The following is a 17536-nucleotide window of genomic DNA, read 5'->3' on the forward strand; positions in this document are numbered from 1 at the left end:
TAGTAAAATTTGCTACATATTAAAAATTTACTCTTGATAATAAATCGTTTTCAGAAGCTTTTTGTCTTTCTTGCTTCCAGCATGTAGCTTCATTTTTTGGACTCATTGAAGAATCTAGGTCTAATGTGATCCTTATACATAGAGTAGGGAACACCTAGAAACAGAAAGTTATATATCAATTGAGTATCCATGGGGAAAAATTTGAATCTCTTCCATTTGTTGTACTGAATTTCTTCCATTTGTTGTATTTTTATGAAACTAGCCTACAATTTAAACAGAAACAAACAAAGGCCCCCCTTTTTATTAGTTTTTGGTTTGGATCATACAAGTGACTCTAGAAAAATACAAAACTCTAGGAGCCCTTTACAATGAATACTAATAAATTTATGATGTTATTGTGCCACCAAAATATTGGTGAAATATTAGGAAAGTGGGCAAGTTTGACCAGATGTTAAGATAAAAATAGTAATAAAAGATAGCAAACATTTATTCAGTCTTTGCTTGTACTTGGTATCTTGAGGAAAACAAATGGTGAATGGATCTAATTCCTGCTTCTAGGGAATTTATGATCTACTGGGTGAATTGCCTGTGAGTTTAGATGGATGATATGTATGGCTTCCACAGAGTCCTAGGCATGCAGAAAGGGGGAAGTAGCTGGGGGAAATAAGATGAGGAAGAGAGGAGCTGCTTTAGTGAGTTCCAAGGATGTCAGCAAATGTTGACACCCAAAAGCAAGTTAGGGAGTCACAGATTTAAACTACAACTCACATACCACCACCACCAGCCCATACCCATCTCAGTTATCAAGGTATCAGATTTCAAAATTAGATCTCTCTTCTGAGTGTGAAACCCATATATTCATTATTGTACATATGACTTTTTTTTTTTTTTGAGATGGAGTCTCTCTCTCGTCACCCAGGCTGGAGTGGTGCAATAGCGTGATCTCAGTTCACTGCAACCTCAGCCTCCCAGGTTCAAGCAATTCTCCTGCCTCAGGCTCCCGAGTAACTGGGATGAAAGGCACCCACCACCAAGCCCAGCTAATTTTTGTATTTTTAGTAGAGATAGGATTTTGCCATGTTGGCCAGGCTGGTCTTGAACTCCTGACCTGAGGTGATCCACTCGCTTTGGCTTCCCAAAGTGCTGGGGTTACAGGTGTGAGCCACTGTGCCTGGCCTTACATATGACATTTCCACATCACATAGGTAGACGGTCTCCAAACTTTCCAAATTTACTTAAGTAATTATGTTGAGCATGCCTCTCAAAATGTGCATTCATTTATTTTTGAGACAGTCTTGCTCTGTCTCGCCCAGGCTGGTTTGCAGTGGCACAGTCTTGGCTCACTGCAGCCTCCACCTCCCAGATTCAAGCAGTTCTCCTGTCTCAGCCTTCTGAGTAGCTGGAGCTATAGGTGTGTGCCACCACACCCGAGTAATTTTGTATTTTTGGTAGAGACAGGGTTTTACTATGTTGCCAGGCTGGTCTCAAATTCCTGGCCTCAGGTGATCCACCTGCCTCTACCTCCCAAAGTGCTAGGATTATAGGTGTGAGCCATTGTGCCAGGCCAAACTGTGCATTTATTTATAAACAATATAAATGCAGGTGGGTGGTGGGGGTTTATGCCTGTAATCCCAGCACTTTGGAAGGCCAAGGGAGGAGGATTACTTAAGGGTAGGAGTTAGAGACTAGGCTAGTTAAAATAGCAAGACTCATCTCTACCATAAAATTTAAAAAATTAGGGCTGGGCATGGTGGCTCATGCCTGTAATTCCAGCACTTTGGGAGGCTGAGGCGGGTGGATCACCTGAGGTCAGGAGTTCAAACCAGCCTGGCCAACATGGCGAAACCCTGTCTCTACTAAGAATACAAAAATTAGCCATGCACAGTGGCAGGTGCCTGTAATTCCAGCTACTCGGGAGGCTGAGGCATGGGAATTGCTTGAATCTGGGAAGCAGAGGTTGCAGTGAGCCGAGTTTGTGCCATTGCACTCCAGCCTGGGTGACAGAGTGAGACTTCGTCTCAAAAAAGAAATGGAACATTCACAAGGAATCTTCTGTTGATGTGTAAAAAGAAAAGAAAAGAAAAAAAAACAGAACAAAAAAATTAGCTGGGCATGGTGGTGCATGCCTATCATCCTAGCTACTAGGGAAGCTGGGGTGGGAGGATCACTTGAGCCCAGGAATTTAAGGCTACAGTGAACCATGATTGTACCACTGCACTCCAGCCTGGATGACAGAGCAAGACCTTGTCTCCCCAAAGAAAAAAAATCGGTGGAACTGGCTGGAGTAGAGATTACTGTAAGTTGGGAGGCAGTGAGTCTGCCTCATCTTTTTGTGAGTTCTAGCTCATCCTTGCAAATTCCAGTTTATCTTTCTTTCCTTCTCAACTGTTGATTTGCTGACTTCAGGCCCCAGTATTAGAAACATAAGCAACAGCCTCATGTGGACTGTTTAGCCAACTCCAAAATGTTTTAAGGTCATATCACTGTAATAACTCCCTTCTCCTCCTGTCTCTTCCTTTTCATTCTCCTGCTTCTCCTCCTGTCTCTTCCTTTTCATTCTCCTGCTTCTCCTCCTCTTCATCCTTCTCCTTCTCCTCCTCCTCCTTTTGTTATTATTATTATTATTATTTGAGACAATGTCTCGCTCTGTGACCAAGGCTCACTGCAGCCTCGACCTTCTGGGTTCAAGCCATCCTCTCATCTCAGCCTCCTGAGTAGCTGGGACCACAGGTGGATGTGACCTGCCTGGTTAACTTCTTAATTTTTTATAGAGATGGGTATTTGCCATATTGCCCAGACTGGTCTCAAACTTATGGGCTCAAGTGATCCTCCTGCCTCGGACTCCCATACAGGTGTGAGCCACCACACCCAGTCTAAATTGCTTTTTATATATCACTACTAGTAGTTTTGCTTGTCTGAATCCTGACTGATATAGTTTGGAATTAGAAGTGCTTCCAGAGGAGCAGAACCATGATAGATTCTCTGAAGTGGTTTTGGGTTACTCAGAATTGGTTCTCTGATCCATTTAGATTTAAAGGCATTAATGGCCATGTTTTCAGTTATAAAGAAAATACTAACAGTTCATGCGATGTAAGAGTAATATAGTTTCTTCAATTATCACCCATTAGGCCAGGCGTGGTGGCTAATGCCTGTCATCCTAGCACTTTGGGAGGCTGAGGCGGGAGGATCACTTGAGGTCAGGAGTTCAATACCAGCTTAGACAATGAAGTGAGAACCTTGTTTCTACAAAAAATAAAGGCCGGGCCCAGTGGCTCATGCCCACAATCCCAGCACTTTGAGAGGCTGAGGCAGGTGGACCATTTGAGGTTGACCTCCTGACCTCAAGTGATGCCCCCACCTCAGCCTTCCAAAGTGCTGGGATTACAGGGGTGACCCACCACACCTGGCCTACTTTCCTTTTCTAATTCCTTTCCCTGCTCACTTCAGGCCGATGCTCCAGAATCATATGCAAGGGCCTCATAGTTATATAAGTCTAAATACCTGTAATAAATCCCTCACTAAATATTACTACTAGTAGTTTTGCTTTTCTCATCAAACACTGATTCACCTACCAAGCTATGTAGTTTTCCACTTACATGCTGTGCTTCTATGCCTTTGTTTTTTCCTCTGCCTAGAATCCTGAGCTCCTTCTCTGCTTAGTTAATTCCTCCTTATTCTTAGTTCAGCACGTGATTTACATCCTTAGAGAAGCCTCCCCTGGCCTCCCAGCCCTTGTTAAATACCACTCCCTATGTTTGTGCTACCATAGCAAACTGTGCTATTTCTTTCTTTTTTTTTTTTTTGAGACAGAGACTTGCTCTGATGCTCAGGCTGGAGTGCAGTGGTGTGATCTCAGCTCACTGCAACCTCCACCTCCCAGGTTCAAGTGATTCTTCTGCCTCAGCCTCCTGAGTAGCTGGGACTACAAGTGCACGCCACCACACCTGGCTAATTTTTTATTTTTAGTAGAGGTGGGTGTTGGCCAGGCTGGTCTTGAACTCCTGACCTCAAGTGATCTGCCCCCCTCAGCCTTCCAAAGTGTTCGGATTACAGGCAAGAGCTACCACACCCAGCTTTTTTTTTTCTTCTTCAGATGGAGCTTCACTCTTGTTGCCCAGGCTGGAATGCAATGGTACAATCTCAGCTCACTGCAACCTCCACTTCTCAGGTTCAAGTGATTGTCCTGCTTTAGCCTCCCTCGTAGCTGGGATTACAGGCATGTGCCACCACCCAGCTTTTTTTTGTTGTTGTTTTGTATTTTTTTTTATTTCTTTTCTTTGTTTTTTTTTTTTTTTTTTTTTTATTTTTTTTTTTAGAGAGAGAAAAAGAGAAAAAGAAGGGGAAAAAAAGAAAAAGAGGGAAAAAGGAATATTACTTCATTCCTAAAATGGGTTTCAATATGGCCGATCAATATTTTGAGTGTTTAAAGTGGTTAATGCATATTTTATGTGTTTAAAATGGAGACCTCTATTGTGTTTATTTGTTCTGGCTCTGAGTTCAAGTCCTGGGTATCGTTATCAATTTGTTGTCTCGTTGAATCTAAATCTCATTATGTGTCTTATGTATCTGGGTGTTAAGATCTCTTATTGTTACATTAATCCTTTTACCCTTGTAGCTTTGAAATCTATTTTATTGTGTGAGAATTGCAACTCCTGCTTTTTATTTATTTATTTTTGCTCTCCATTTAGTTGGTGAGTTTTTTTCCATACCCTTGTTTTGAGTCTTTGTATATCTTCAGATATATCGTTAGATTTTGTGGATAATGTATATTTTGTGTGTTTAAAATGGAGAGCTCTATTGAGTTTATTTGTTCTGGATCTTAGTTCCAGTCCCGGGTATCGTTATCAATTTGTTGTCTCGTTGAATCTAAATCTCATTATGGGTCTTATGTATCTTATGTTAAGATCTCTTATTATTACATTATTCCTTTTACCCTTGTATCCTTGTAGCTTTGAAATCTATTTTGTCAAATGTGAAAATTGCAACTCCTGCTTCTTATTTATTTATTTTTGCTCTCCATTTGGTTGGTACGTTTTTTTTTTTTTTTTTTCCAACCTTTATTTTGAGTCTATGTATATCTTTGGATATACCGTTAGATTTTGTCTGTATCTTTTGATTGGGAGATTTGGTCGATTTAAATTTAGGGTTGCTGCCATTTGTTATTAACTGGCTATTTTGTCCTTTCGTTGATAAAAATTCTTCTTTATGTTAATGCTCTTTACTTTTTGGTGTATTTTTAGAAAGGGTCATACTGGTTGTTCCTTTCTGTGTATAATGCTTCTTTTAGAAGTTCTTGTAAAGCAGGCCTGGTGGTAATAAAATCTCTGAGTACTTGCTTGTTCCTAAAAGATTTTATTTTTCCTTCAAATGTAAAGCTTAAATTGGCAGGATATGAAATTCTGGGCTGAAAGTTCTGTTGATTAAGTATATTGAATATTGGCCCCCACTCTCTTCTAGCTTGTAGGGTTTCCGTCGAGAGATCTGCTGTAAGCCTAATAGGCTTACCTCTATGGGTAACTTGATCTTTCTCTCTGGCTGCCCTTAATATTTTCTCCTTCGTTTCGATCTTGGTGAATCTAATGATTATGTGTCTTGGGGTTGGTCTTCTTGAGGAATATCTTTGTGGTGTTCTCTGTATTGCCTGGGGTTGAATAGTGTCCTGCTTTGCTAAATTAGGAAAATTTTCCTGGATAATGTCCTGGAGAGTATTTTCCAGCTTGACTTCATTCTCTCCGTCACATTCAGGTACACCAATCAAGCGTATATTAGGTCTTTTCACATAGTCCCATATTGCTTGGAGACTTTGCTCATTCCTTTTTATCCTTTTTTCTCTATTCTTGTCTTGTCGTTTTGTTTCATTAAGTTGGTCTTCTACCTCTGATACCCTTTCTTCTGCTTGATCCATTCGGCTGTTTAAGCTTGTACATGTTTCACTAAGTTCTCGTGTTGTATTTTTCAACTCCATAAGTTCATTTGTATTCCTCTCTATATTGTCTATTCTTTTCAACATTTCATCTAACCTTTCTTCCAAGTTCTTAGTTTCTTTACATTGGGTTAGAACAAGTTCTTTTAACTCCCAGAAGTTTCTTATCATCCACCTTTTAAAGCCGACTTCAGATAATGGAACACAGTCCTTTTCCATCAGGGCTTGTTCCGTTACTGATGAGTCCTCTTCCATCAGGGCTTGTTCGGTTGCTGATGAGTCCTTTTCCATCAGGGCTTGTTCCGTTGCTGATGGGTTCTGATTTTGAGTATACTCGGCCTTCTTAGGCTGTTTTTTTCCCTTCATTGTAAATGAACCGCCTTTCTAATTAGTTTACTGAGTCGACGTCCGACTTATTGATTCCCAGTGCTGGGATCCGAGCAACCCACTGTGGCAGCCTAAATAGCAGCGATAAGACTGATGGTGCTCTTCTGCCCGGGAATCTCTGGTCTGGCTTCCCTCTTGAGTCCGCAACAAGCGGCTCTGACTTCCTGGAGCTCCAAACTCCGGTCAGTAGGGGAAGCAGTCCCGTTGGCTCTGCATGAAGAGCTGCTGCGCCGAGACGCTGGCAAAACCGCTGTGGCGGCCACAGGAATCGCGCTGGCGACCCGTGGGGCTCCTCCACTGGGAATCGGCTCATTGGTGAGTGATGAAAATTCGTCTAATGATGTGGCGTCGTCTCGTTCTCTGAGCTTTCACTGGGAGCTACAATCCTGAGCTGTTAGTGGTCGGCCATCTTCTGTATTTTTTTTTAAATAGAGACAGGGTTTCACCATGCTGGCCAGGCTGGTCTTGAACTCCTGACCTTAGGTGATCTGCCCGCCTCAGCCTCCCAAAGTTGTGGGATCATAGGTGTGAGCCACCGTGCCCAGCCAGCCTGTGCTATTTCTGTCACAGCATCTATAACTTTATATTGTCTCCTTCCTTTCTTGGTCTGTCTCCCTAAAGCGACTAAACTATTTAAGGGTAAGGACTGAGTCATATTTCTAGACGGTGTCTGGCACATAGCAGGTGTTCAATAAATGTTTGCTGAATGATGAAAATGAGGACTGTAACTTTGCAGTAAGTTTTCCTGTACTTGGAGCACATTACAGCTCACAGTAATAAGATCGTCACCATAAAACTTTCCTTGCAGGCCCCACACCCAGCATTCTATAATCTCCAGTCTACTCTTAGGATGACTCTACTCTGCACAGCATGAAGGGGACCTAAGGATATTGTGACCTGTTCTCATTAATGTAGACCAAACGAATTTAGATTAATTCAGGTTCTAAAATGGACTTCTTTGAACTATCTGATTTAGCTGTGGGTATAATCTGAATTAATGAAGATAATTTTATACCTTTTCTTTGGATTTGACTGGTAGGTCTTGCTTAATTTATGGACTAATAAAAAAAGATTTGCCTATTGCTCAAACTTGGAATGAAAGAAGAAGGGAGTTGAGATGTGTGGACTCTAAAAATGGCTTCTTCCTAGTTTAATTAATAACTGCATTTGCTGTTCAAATAGGCTGGGAAATATGATCGCTGCTCTTAGCCACGAGGTGGATCACAGCCACAATATAGGCTGTGAGCTATCCATAACTGCTGCTCTTGAGTTATAGGATAGGAACTATTCACCACTTCGTTCACTAAAGAGACTAACAGACAGCCCATTGCCCTGGTTCTCTACCATGGGTTTTGTCAGTTTTTGTCAGCTGCAGTCCTAAAAAATTAGGTGCACAAATGGGCCCCAACATCAACTAAGGGAAGATCAGTCTTTCCCACCTCTCTCTCATTGTATCATTGTGACCAGTAATCATCATCTACTATGAATGAATAAAGTAAGTAAATGTACTCTCAAGGACAGCTGAACATAAGGTACAAATAAAGCAGGTTACCTAGAGCTCCGACAACAAATCCTTGGGCAGCAACTCTCATGTGAATAAGATGAAGTGACATTTTCTGATCTCTTCTATACTTTAATTTGTAAAGACCATAGGACACCACAGTCACAAAGCCTGCTATACCTGTGAATTGTAAAACTATAGGTTATTTGGAAGGCTGAGGCAGGAGCATCGCTTGAGACCAGGAGTTTGAGAACAGCCTGGGCAACACAGCAAGACCCTCATCCCTACAAAAAATTAAAAATTAGCCAGGCACGGTGATGCACACCTGTAGTCCCAGCTACTCAGGAGGTTGAGGTAGGAGGATCCTGGTGACCCCAGGAATTCAAGGCTCAGGGAGCTATGATTGCACCACTGCATTCCAGCCTGGGTGACAGAGCGAGACCCTGTCTCTTAGAAAGAAAATGTATGGGCTAAATACACAGCAGGCAAGAATTTTCAAGTGCTTAAAGAGTTAAATAAAGAATGTCTAAAGGATAAGAACCTGGAAGATAAGCAGGGAAGACTTTAAGAAGGAACATTTTTCAGTGTAAACCTATGTAACCTGCATGTTTTGCACATGTACCCCAGAACTTAAAGTACAATTTAAAAAAAAAGAAACAAAAACATTTTTCAAAGAACCAAGCTGGATTTGATCTACCAGATTTTAAAATGAGCCCTTAATATTCTTGGGTCCAATATTTGCAGTTTTGACTCTTCCCAGAAAAATTAGGACCATATAGTATAGTAACTTGTCTAGCCATATGTGATTTCCTGAGGAATGATTTCAAATTGTGTGTACTACAAGGTTATTATCTGTGGCAAGTCACTTAGCCAGCAAGGGAACTAACCCAACATCTCAGTACCCACAGCTTTTGAGTATTTGGCTTTTTACTCTTCTTTTCCCGTTACCAAATAAGGAATAAATCAATAGTGATTAAAAAATTTGTTCTTCTGTATAAAGTGAAACAATACACTTTAGTGAGAGGTACGAATATATGCACAAGAAGCATAACTCTGGCAAGAACTGTGATTCTAGAAAAGTTGAGAAGGCTATACAAATATTTCTATATTTCCTACAAATGTCAAGGGGTGAATATACTGCTATGACAACCAGGATTCTATGTCACTGGCTCTAAAACAAAGAACATCAACTAAATAGGAAAGATTCTAGAAAAGGATTTAAAACACCGAGAAGTGAATCCGTGACAAAATAAAAATAGCCAAATAACAGATACTGGGCCAGGTGTGGTGGCTCATGTCTATAATCCCAGCACTTTGGGAGGCCGAGGTGGGTAGATCACTCGAGGTCAGGAGTTTTAGACCAGCCTGGCCAACATGGTGAAACCCCGTCTCCACTAAAAATACAACAAAATTAGCCAGGCATGCTGGTACAAGCCTGTAATCCCAACTACTTGGGAGGCTGACACAGGAGAATCACTTGAACCTGGGAGGTGGAGGTTGCAGTGAGCTGAGATCGTGGCATTGCACTCTAGCCTGGGCGACAGAGTAAGACTTCGTCTCAAAACAACAAATGAACAAACCAACAGAAAAACCCACCAGATAGTGGAATAATTTAATAAATGCCATAAGTACAACCTGTTGGTATAGAGAAGAACTAACTTGGATTTGTATTTCACATCAGACCCTGAAAAAAAAATTTTTTTGGATAAGTAAGAGTTAAATGCAAACACAATTTTTATCTCTTGACACCTGTGAGCGGCCATCTTGCTCCTGCCCTGACAGATTCTCCTATCAGGGGTCACAGGAACGCTAAAATTGCTGTCTGGATCTTCGCTGACCATGCTGTCCCGGGTGGTACTTTCTTCTGCTGCCACAGCGGCCCCCTCTCTGAAGAATGCAGCCTTCTTAGGTCCAGGGGTATTGCAAGCAACAAGGACCTTTCACACAGGGCAGCCACACCTTGCCCCTGTACCACCTCTTCCTGAATATGGAGGAAAAGTTCGTCATGGACTGATCCCTGAGGAATTCTTTCAGTATCCTTATCCTAAAACTGGTGTAACAGGCCCTATATGCTTGGAACTGGGCTTATTTTGTATGCTTTATCCAGAGAAATATATGTGATTACTGGAGAGACCATCACTGGCCTAGCAGTAATAGGGTTATATATCTTTGGAGTTAAAAAATGTGGTCCTCCTGTTGCAGCATTTGCTGATAAACTCAATGAGCAAAACCTTGCCCAACTGGAAGAAGCAAAGCAGGCTTCCATCAAACAAATCCAGGATGCAGTTGATGCGGAGAGGGCACAGCAGGCACTGGTTCAGAAGCGCCATTACCTTTTTGATGTGCAGAGGAATAACATTGCTCTGGCTTTGGAGGTTACTTACCGGGAACGACTGCATAGGGTATATAAGGAAGTAAAGAATCGCCTGGACTATCAAATAGCTGTGCAGAACATGATGCGTCGAAAGGAACAAGAGCACATGATAAATTGGGTGGAGAAGCATGTAGTGCAGAGCATCTCTGCACAGCAGGAGAAGGAGACAATTGCCAAGTGCATTGCTGGCAAAGAAGCTGGTAGCAAAGAAGGCTCAAGCACAGCCAGTTATGTAAATGTATTTATTCCAATTGAGACAGCTAGAAAGTTGACTGACTAAATGGAAACGAGTCTATTTGACAAAATCTTTCTGTATTGGTGTCTACTGAAATTATGGTTTACCTCTCCTAAAAATGAAAAGTTTGTTTTAAATAGTGAGAGAACGGAGGCCGGGCGCGGTGGCTCAAGCCTGTAATCCCAGCACTTTGGGAGGCCGAGGCGGGTGGATCACGAGGTCAACAGATCGAGACCATCCTGGTCAACATGGTGAAACCCCATCTCTACTAAAAATTACAAAAAAATTAGCTGGGCACGGTGGTGCGTGCCTGTAATCCCAGCTACTCAGGAGGCTGAGGCAGGAGAATTGCCTGAACCCAGGATGCAGAGGTTGCGGTGAGCCGAGATCACGCCATTGCACTCCAGCCTGGGTAACAAGAGCGAAACTCCGTCTCAATAAATAAATAAATAAATAAATAGTGAGAGAACGAAATCTCTATCTGCCAGTCAACTATTTCTCATCCTTCTTACTCTACATTTGAGTTATTCTGTGATCACGTCTGTATAAGCAGTTTGCCTTTATAAAAACTTGCTGCCTGACTAAAGATTACCACGTTATAGTTTAAATTTGTAATTAATTCTACCATCTTGCAATCAAGTAAGGTTTTTCAAGTTGTATAAGTCTCTGAAATACTCAGCTTTTGTCATATAGGTCAAAATTAAAGATGTCATTGAACTACTATCTTGTTTATGAGACTATCCAGTGGTGAATTATTTCTGGCTGATATATATAAAGCTTTGCAGTACTCTTAAAATAACCAAATGGAATATTGTATATCAAAAAAAATTAAATGCAAAACAAAACAAAAATATAACAGGAACAAAAACTGAAGAAAATAAAATAGCATATTTATAACATCTATAAGAGGGCATGGTAGACGTAATAGAATATGACAATGAGAAAACATTTGCATAGTAAACATATGAGTCTGTTTTTTCTTTGGAGACAGAGTCTCATTCTCTTGCTGGAATGCAGTGGCGCAATCTCAGCTCACTGCAACCTCCACCTCCCAGGTTCAAGTGATTCTCGTGCCTCACCCTCCCTAGTAGCTGGGATTACAGACATGCACCACCACACCTGGCTAACTTGTATTTTTAGTAGAGATGGGTCTCGATATGTTGGCCAGGCTGCCTTGAACTCCTGGCCCCAAGTGACCTGCCCGCCACAGCCTCCTGAAATGCTGGGATTATAAGCGTGAGCCACTGTGCCCAGCCTTTGGATTCTCTATTCTGTCCCATTGATCTATGCATCTGACCTTCCATCAGTACCACACCATGTTGATTACTGTAGCAATATAGTAAGCCTTAATATCAGCCAGAGTGATTCTTTCTACTTTATCTTTTTTAAAAAAAGATTATTTTAGCTTTTCTAGGACTTGTGCCTTTCCCTATAAGTTTTAGAGTAAGTTTGGTTATATCTACAAAAACCCTTGCTGGGGTTTTGACAGGAATGACATTAAGCCTATAGATCAATTTGCAGAGAATCGACGTCTTTACTAATATACTGTGCCTTCCAATTCATGAACACAGGGTCAGATGTGGTAACTCACACCTGTAATGCAGGCACTTTGGGAGGCTGAGGCAGGTGTATCATTTGAGGTCAGGAGTTTGGGACCAGCCTGGCTAAAATGGTGAAACCCTGCTTCTACTGAACAAACACACACACACACCCTCAAATTCATGAACATAGTAGTCTCTCCTTTTTTTTTTTGAGACAGAATCTCACTCTGTTGTCCAGGGTGGAGTGCAGTGGTGTGATCTCAGCTCACTGCAGCCTCCACCTCTTGAGTTCAAGTGATTCTCATGCCTCAGTCTCCTGAGTAGTTGAGATTACAGGTGTGCGCCACCACGCCTGGCTAATGTTTATATTTTTAGTAGAGACGGGATGTCACCATCTTGGCCAGGCTGGTATTGAAACTCCCGATTTCAAGTGATCCACCCGCCTTTGCCTCCTAAAATGCTGAGATTACAGGCATGAGCCACCTTGCCCAGCCTACCAAATTTTATTATTATTTATTTATTAGCAAAAGCTGGGCTCTCTTCCCTTAATCAAATCAGAGTTGTTTTTATTTAAATTGATTTTGTTTCTTTTCAAGATTAAAGCCAGAACCTTTACTGTTTTCCATATAGTGTCTCTAGTGTGTTTATAATTGCATTTAGCTGGAAACTCTTATCCTTCCACTTTAATCACCCTTAATGTCTCTGGAAAAATAATTTAATGTACAACAGGCACAGTGATTAATCTCTGTTCATTATAGTGATCTGTTCACGTAGCCTTGTGTTTTTGAATTGTTTTTCTAGTTAAAAATGCTAAGGAAGATAAATCACTATGAAATTATTTGCTTCCATTTCTTATGGGTGCTACTACAAGTCTTAAATGAAACTTCTAAACAATATTACTGCAAAGTAAAATTTGATTCTTTTTTGACGTGTGAATAATGACACTTAGAAAGTAGCTAGAGTCACAGTAACACTTGATGGGAACATCTGGCATACCTATTTAGAAGTTTTTATGGAATTAATATTTTTGCAAACTTAGTCTGATTTAAGTAAATTATTTTAATAGTTTCCAGACAAAATGAACACAAGGAAACAGGCATGGCTGAAGTATACATCCATGGAGAAGAAAGCAAGAGCTCAGACTTTAAAACATAATATTGCTGCTTAGGTTTTGTGGCATTTTTTAAGTCCACATACATAGAGTACTTGTTGAAAACATAAACATACTAAATATGTGTGGGGAAAGCATAAAGAAGCTAAGGCATAGATCATTAAGTGATCAGGTTATAGTACCTCTCTTTTTTATTTTGAAACAGAGTTTTGCTCTGCACCCAGGCTAGAGTGCAGTAGCGTGATCTCGGCTCACTGCAACCTCCTCCTCCTGGGTTCAAGTGATTCTGGTGCCTCAGCCTCCTGAGTAGCTGGGATTACGGGCACATGCCACCATACCTGGCTAATTTTTTGTATTTTTAGTAGAGATTGGGTTTTACCATGTCGGCCAGGCTGGTCTCAAACTTCTGACCTCAAGCTATCTACCCACCTCAGCCTCCCAAAGTGCTGAGATACAGGCATGAGCCACCTTGCCCAGCCTAATTATAGTATCACTTTTTTAGTCCAGAATTTATTTTGCCATCAAACTCAACATCTGGAGCACACCAGGAAGCCAGCATAGAGAGCCACTGAGCAGCCAAAATGACCTCTACGAAGTTCATGCTCATAAGTGTTCAGATAGGTCCAGGCTTTTACTCAGAGCTTTCCTCTGAATTGACCCACAGTTCTTTCAAGCTTGGATATATAGCTTCTGGTGCCACAGAACATTAAAAACATTAGACGCAGAAGTTTTGGTTTTTTGTTTGTTTGTTTGTGAGACAGGGCCTCACTATGCCACCCATGCTGAAGTGCAGTGGTGTGATCTTGGTTTACTGCAACCTGTACTCCCAAGCTCAAGCAATCCTCCCACCTCGGCCTCCCAAAGTGCTGGGATTACAGGCATGAGCCACCATGCCTGGCCTAGAAACAGAAGTTTGTTTGTTTGTTTGTTTGTTTTGGAGACAGAGTTTTGCTCTTGATACCCAGGCCGGAGTGCAATGGCACGATCTCGGCTCACTGCAACCTCCGCCTCCTGGGTTCAGGCAATTCTCCTGCCTCAGCCTCCTGAGTAGCTGGGATTACAGGCATGAGCCACCATGCCCAGCTAATTTTTTTGTATTTTTAGTAGAGATGGGGTTTCACCATGTTAACCAGGATGATCTCGATCTCTTGACCTCATGATCCACCCACCTCGGCCTCTGAAAGGGCTGGGATTATAGGCGTGAGCCACCACTCCCGGCTGAAGCAGAAGTTTTTGATGTGCCCAATAGGAAGAAAGAAACAGGAAAATCTATAAACAGAAGACATAAGAACTTAAAGTTTAGACTACTTACAAGACAAGGAGACATATGCATCTCAATGGTCCCTAACAGATTTTAAATATAATAAACTGATGCTGCTGTTGACAGTCCTGAGTTATGACTGAAACGTTAATGTTCATTCAGTCTATTCCATCTGACTGATTAGGAATTGATAATTTTAGGTAGACTTCTAAAAATATGGATAAAGTAGAATAAAATTTGATACCTCAAATAACACTTAATATTTACTGGGGGCTTACCACGTACTAGAAATTATTATGAAAGTTCAACACGTTTAGAGGAGGTTAGCTTCAATGATCTGGAAAAATTCAATTATATGAGACATTTCAGTCCTCAGAGGCACTGGTTAAGGCATCATCATGTTATTACAGTTTTCCAGCATCCTGTCAAAGCTTGCACTTACCTATAGGGACAAAGGGGGAGTCTCTAGATTTCCTGATTAGTCGGGATAATTGGCTTTCATTCTCATCTGTTGACCACGGGTTATCTGAAGACATTCTTTTCTGTAGTAACAATAGGATATAAATGTGGTTGCCGTGAATCATTAAAAATAATTTGTCTTCCCTCTCCCATCACACTCTCGATTATGTGTTCTTTGTCTTCATTTGTTTGATAAGCCCATCTGCTCAACTGAAAAAAGCAATTGTCTTTCCTTCACACTTTTCATTACAGAATTTTTTCATTTTGCAGGGGAAGGGAATAAGAAAAAAATAGAAAAAAATGATAATTAAATTTTGTGAATACAGAGTAAAAACACAGATCATAGTTCTGTTATTCAGTCTCCTTTCACTGCTCAGCATTTGAGATCTTTGGGAACCTCAGGACTTCTTCCACAAGCACTGTATTTGAAGAACACAGTTTCTTTTTAAACTATCATTTTAGAGAAGTATGGCAGTGCCAACATAGGGAAAAATACTTCCAGATTTACAGGTATCCGGAGAGTGATCACTCCAACTCTGCAGAATGTGCAGGGCATTATAAAGTCATTCAGATATTTACCAAGCACCTCTTGTGTGCCAGTTACTATGCTCAACAATGGATTCCTTGTCCAGCCTGGCTTATCTATATAGGATGAATGAAGAAACTTGCAAAAGCAACCATAATCACAACAGGTTTAGCAGCACCTGAGTCTGTTCCCTGTGCAACCTATTGTGTTCACCCCAGAATTCAAATACAGCGGCTTCATCCTATGAATGAGCCTTCATCAGAAAACGTAAGTGTAAAAATACCTGTGTCGTACCGGCTGTCTCCTGATGTTCCTTCAGCAAGAGGCTGTAGATCAGAACAGGTGTTTGTTGTAAGGCAGGACACAGTGATGTGCAATTTCCAACTAACTGATAATAGGAAAGCCCAGAAACACGCCCCAGGGGGCTGGGGGCGTGGTCAGCTGGTATTGGCCAAGACCGCCAGCATCCTGCCAGAAACTCACCTGGGCCACAAACTAGGCTCTCAAAGCCAACATTAAGAAAAACATGAAGGCTTTGGAAGAAGACGCCTTTACTTAAGTCTGCCTTCACAAGGGAGCTCCTGACTTCCCTCTGAGACTGTGAGTCTTAGTACCTGACTCCTGAGCCCACAATTGAGGGGAAAGAGGGCACAGGGTCACAACACTGGGCTTGGAGGGGAAGGGGAACGGACAGCCATCAGAGGCCAGGATTCTTGCCATTCTTCAGAAACGCGCGCTAGCCGGAGGAGAGGTGCACGCACTGCAGCTGGAATCTCCGACTGGGGCAATGAGAGCTCATCACCGCTCACCTGGCGGTGGGGCCGCTGCAGGTGCGCCTCCTGCAAAGCCTTGAGCTGCACGCGCACCCGGGGAAGGACGCGATGTTGTGGCACCTGCGGCCAATCCCTGCGCCTGCGCGTAAGACCTGAGTGGGGCAGTGGAGACCCGAGAGAGGCTGTGGCTCTTGAGGCGGGCGGGTGTTGGACGTGGCCTTCACTTCAGTTCTGACCTCATGGCCTTGGGGCCCCTTGAGACTCTGGAGAACGCATTGCTCACCGCCTCCCTCCAACTGCAGCCATGTGGACCTCGAGATGAGGGCGGAGGTCCAGGTAGGGTTCATGGTTTTTCCCTTGTAATTTAATGTTTAAATGATTTAGACTTACAAAAAAAGTCCCCAGAATAGTACAAAGAACTACGTGTCTGGTACCTACCTTTTCCTTTATTAACATGTTTCTTTCTTTAAAAAATAGTTTTGGCGAACCACCTGACAGTAAGCTGCAGACTATGCCTTTTCCTCCATATGCTTTTGTATGCATTTGGGACATCATTTTATTATATAACCATAGTACGGTGTTCAAAATCAGAAATATAACATTGATATCAGTTTGTTTTCCAATATAAAGATTGTATTCATATTCACCAGTTGTCCCAATAATGTCCTTAATTTAAAAAAAAGTTCCTGGTCTAGCATCCACTTAGGATCATATATTGCTTTTAGTTATTCTGCCTCTTTAGTCTCTGATGTCTCCTCAATCATCTTTGTCTTTCATGACCTTGATTTTTGTTGTTGTTGTTGTTGAGAAAGAGTTTCACTCTTGTTGCCCAGACTGGAGTGCAATGGCGCAATCTAGGCTCACCATAACCTCCATCTCCCCGGTTCAAGCAATTCTTCTGCCTCACCCTCCCAAGTAGCTGGGACTACAGGCATCTGCCACCACACCCTCACTAATTTCTTGTGTTTTTAGTAGCAATGGGGTTTCACCATGTTGGTCAGGCTGGTCTCAAACTCCTGACTTCAGGTGGTCCACCCACCTTGGCGTCCCAAAGTGCTGGGATTACAGATGTGAGCCACCATGCCCAACAGACCTTGATGTTTTGCCAGTGCAGGCCAGTTATTTTGTAGGATGCCTCTCAGTCTAGTTTCCCCCCTGCCTCACTGATGTTTTCTCACTAGATTGAGGTCATACATTTTGGGCAGAATACAACAAAAGTGATACTGTGCTCTTAGTGTGAAATATCAGGAGGCACAGAAAGTCGAATTGCCTTCTGGTAAACTTTGATCCAGTGTGATGCTGATAACTATTTAACAACTGGTTCTGGAAGGGGAGATGTCGCCTTGATCTGTGGCATTTGCCGTTGCCCCATTCTGTGTCGTAAATACTCCCATCATGGCCGATTTCTAAATAGAGTCTGTCATCATGGACCACAAGGCTAGAAA

At 42.0% G+C, this 17536-nt stretch overlaps 1 protein-coding gene, 1 long non-coding RNA gene and 1 pseudogene across 5 annotated transcripts in view; 2 read left to right on the plus strand and 1 right to left on the minus strand.

The window, feature by feature from the left end:
- LOC100399071 (natural resistance-associated macrophage protein 2) overlaps positions 1-17536 on the plus strand; it is a 130867-nt gene that overhangs the window by 50148 nt on the left and 63183 nt on the right. The gene's annotated exons all lie outside the window — the stretch shown is intronic.
- Positions 9563-10539, plus strand: LOC144577619 (ATP synthase peripheral stalk subunit b, mitochondrial pseudogene; annotated as a pseudogene).
- Positions 14246-17536, minus strand: part of LOC118144247 (uncharacterized) — a 28989-nt gene continuing 25698 nt past the window's right edge. The window contains exons 2-3 of the long non-coding RNA XR_013521905.1: positions 14776-14875; positions 14246-14341 (exon numbers count right to left, since the gene is read on the minus strand). This is a non-coding gene — a long non-coding RNA (uncharacterized LOC118144247). The remainder of the gene's footprint in view (positions 14342-14775; positions 14876-17536) is intronic.

The sequence above is a fragment of the Callithrix jacchus genome, chromosome 9 (genome assembly GCF_049354715.1).
Source record: "Callithrix jacchus isolate 240 chromosome 9, calJac240_pri, whole genome shotgun sequence".
NCBI classification, from domain to species: Eukaryota; Metazoa; Chordata; class Mammalia; order Primates; family Cebidae; genus Callithrix; species Callithrix jacchus.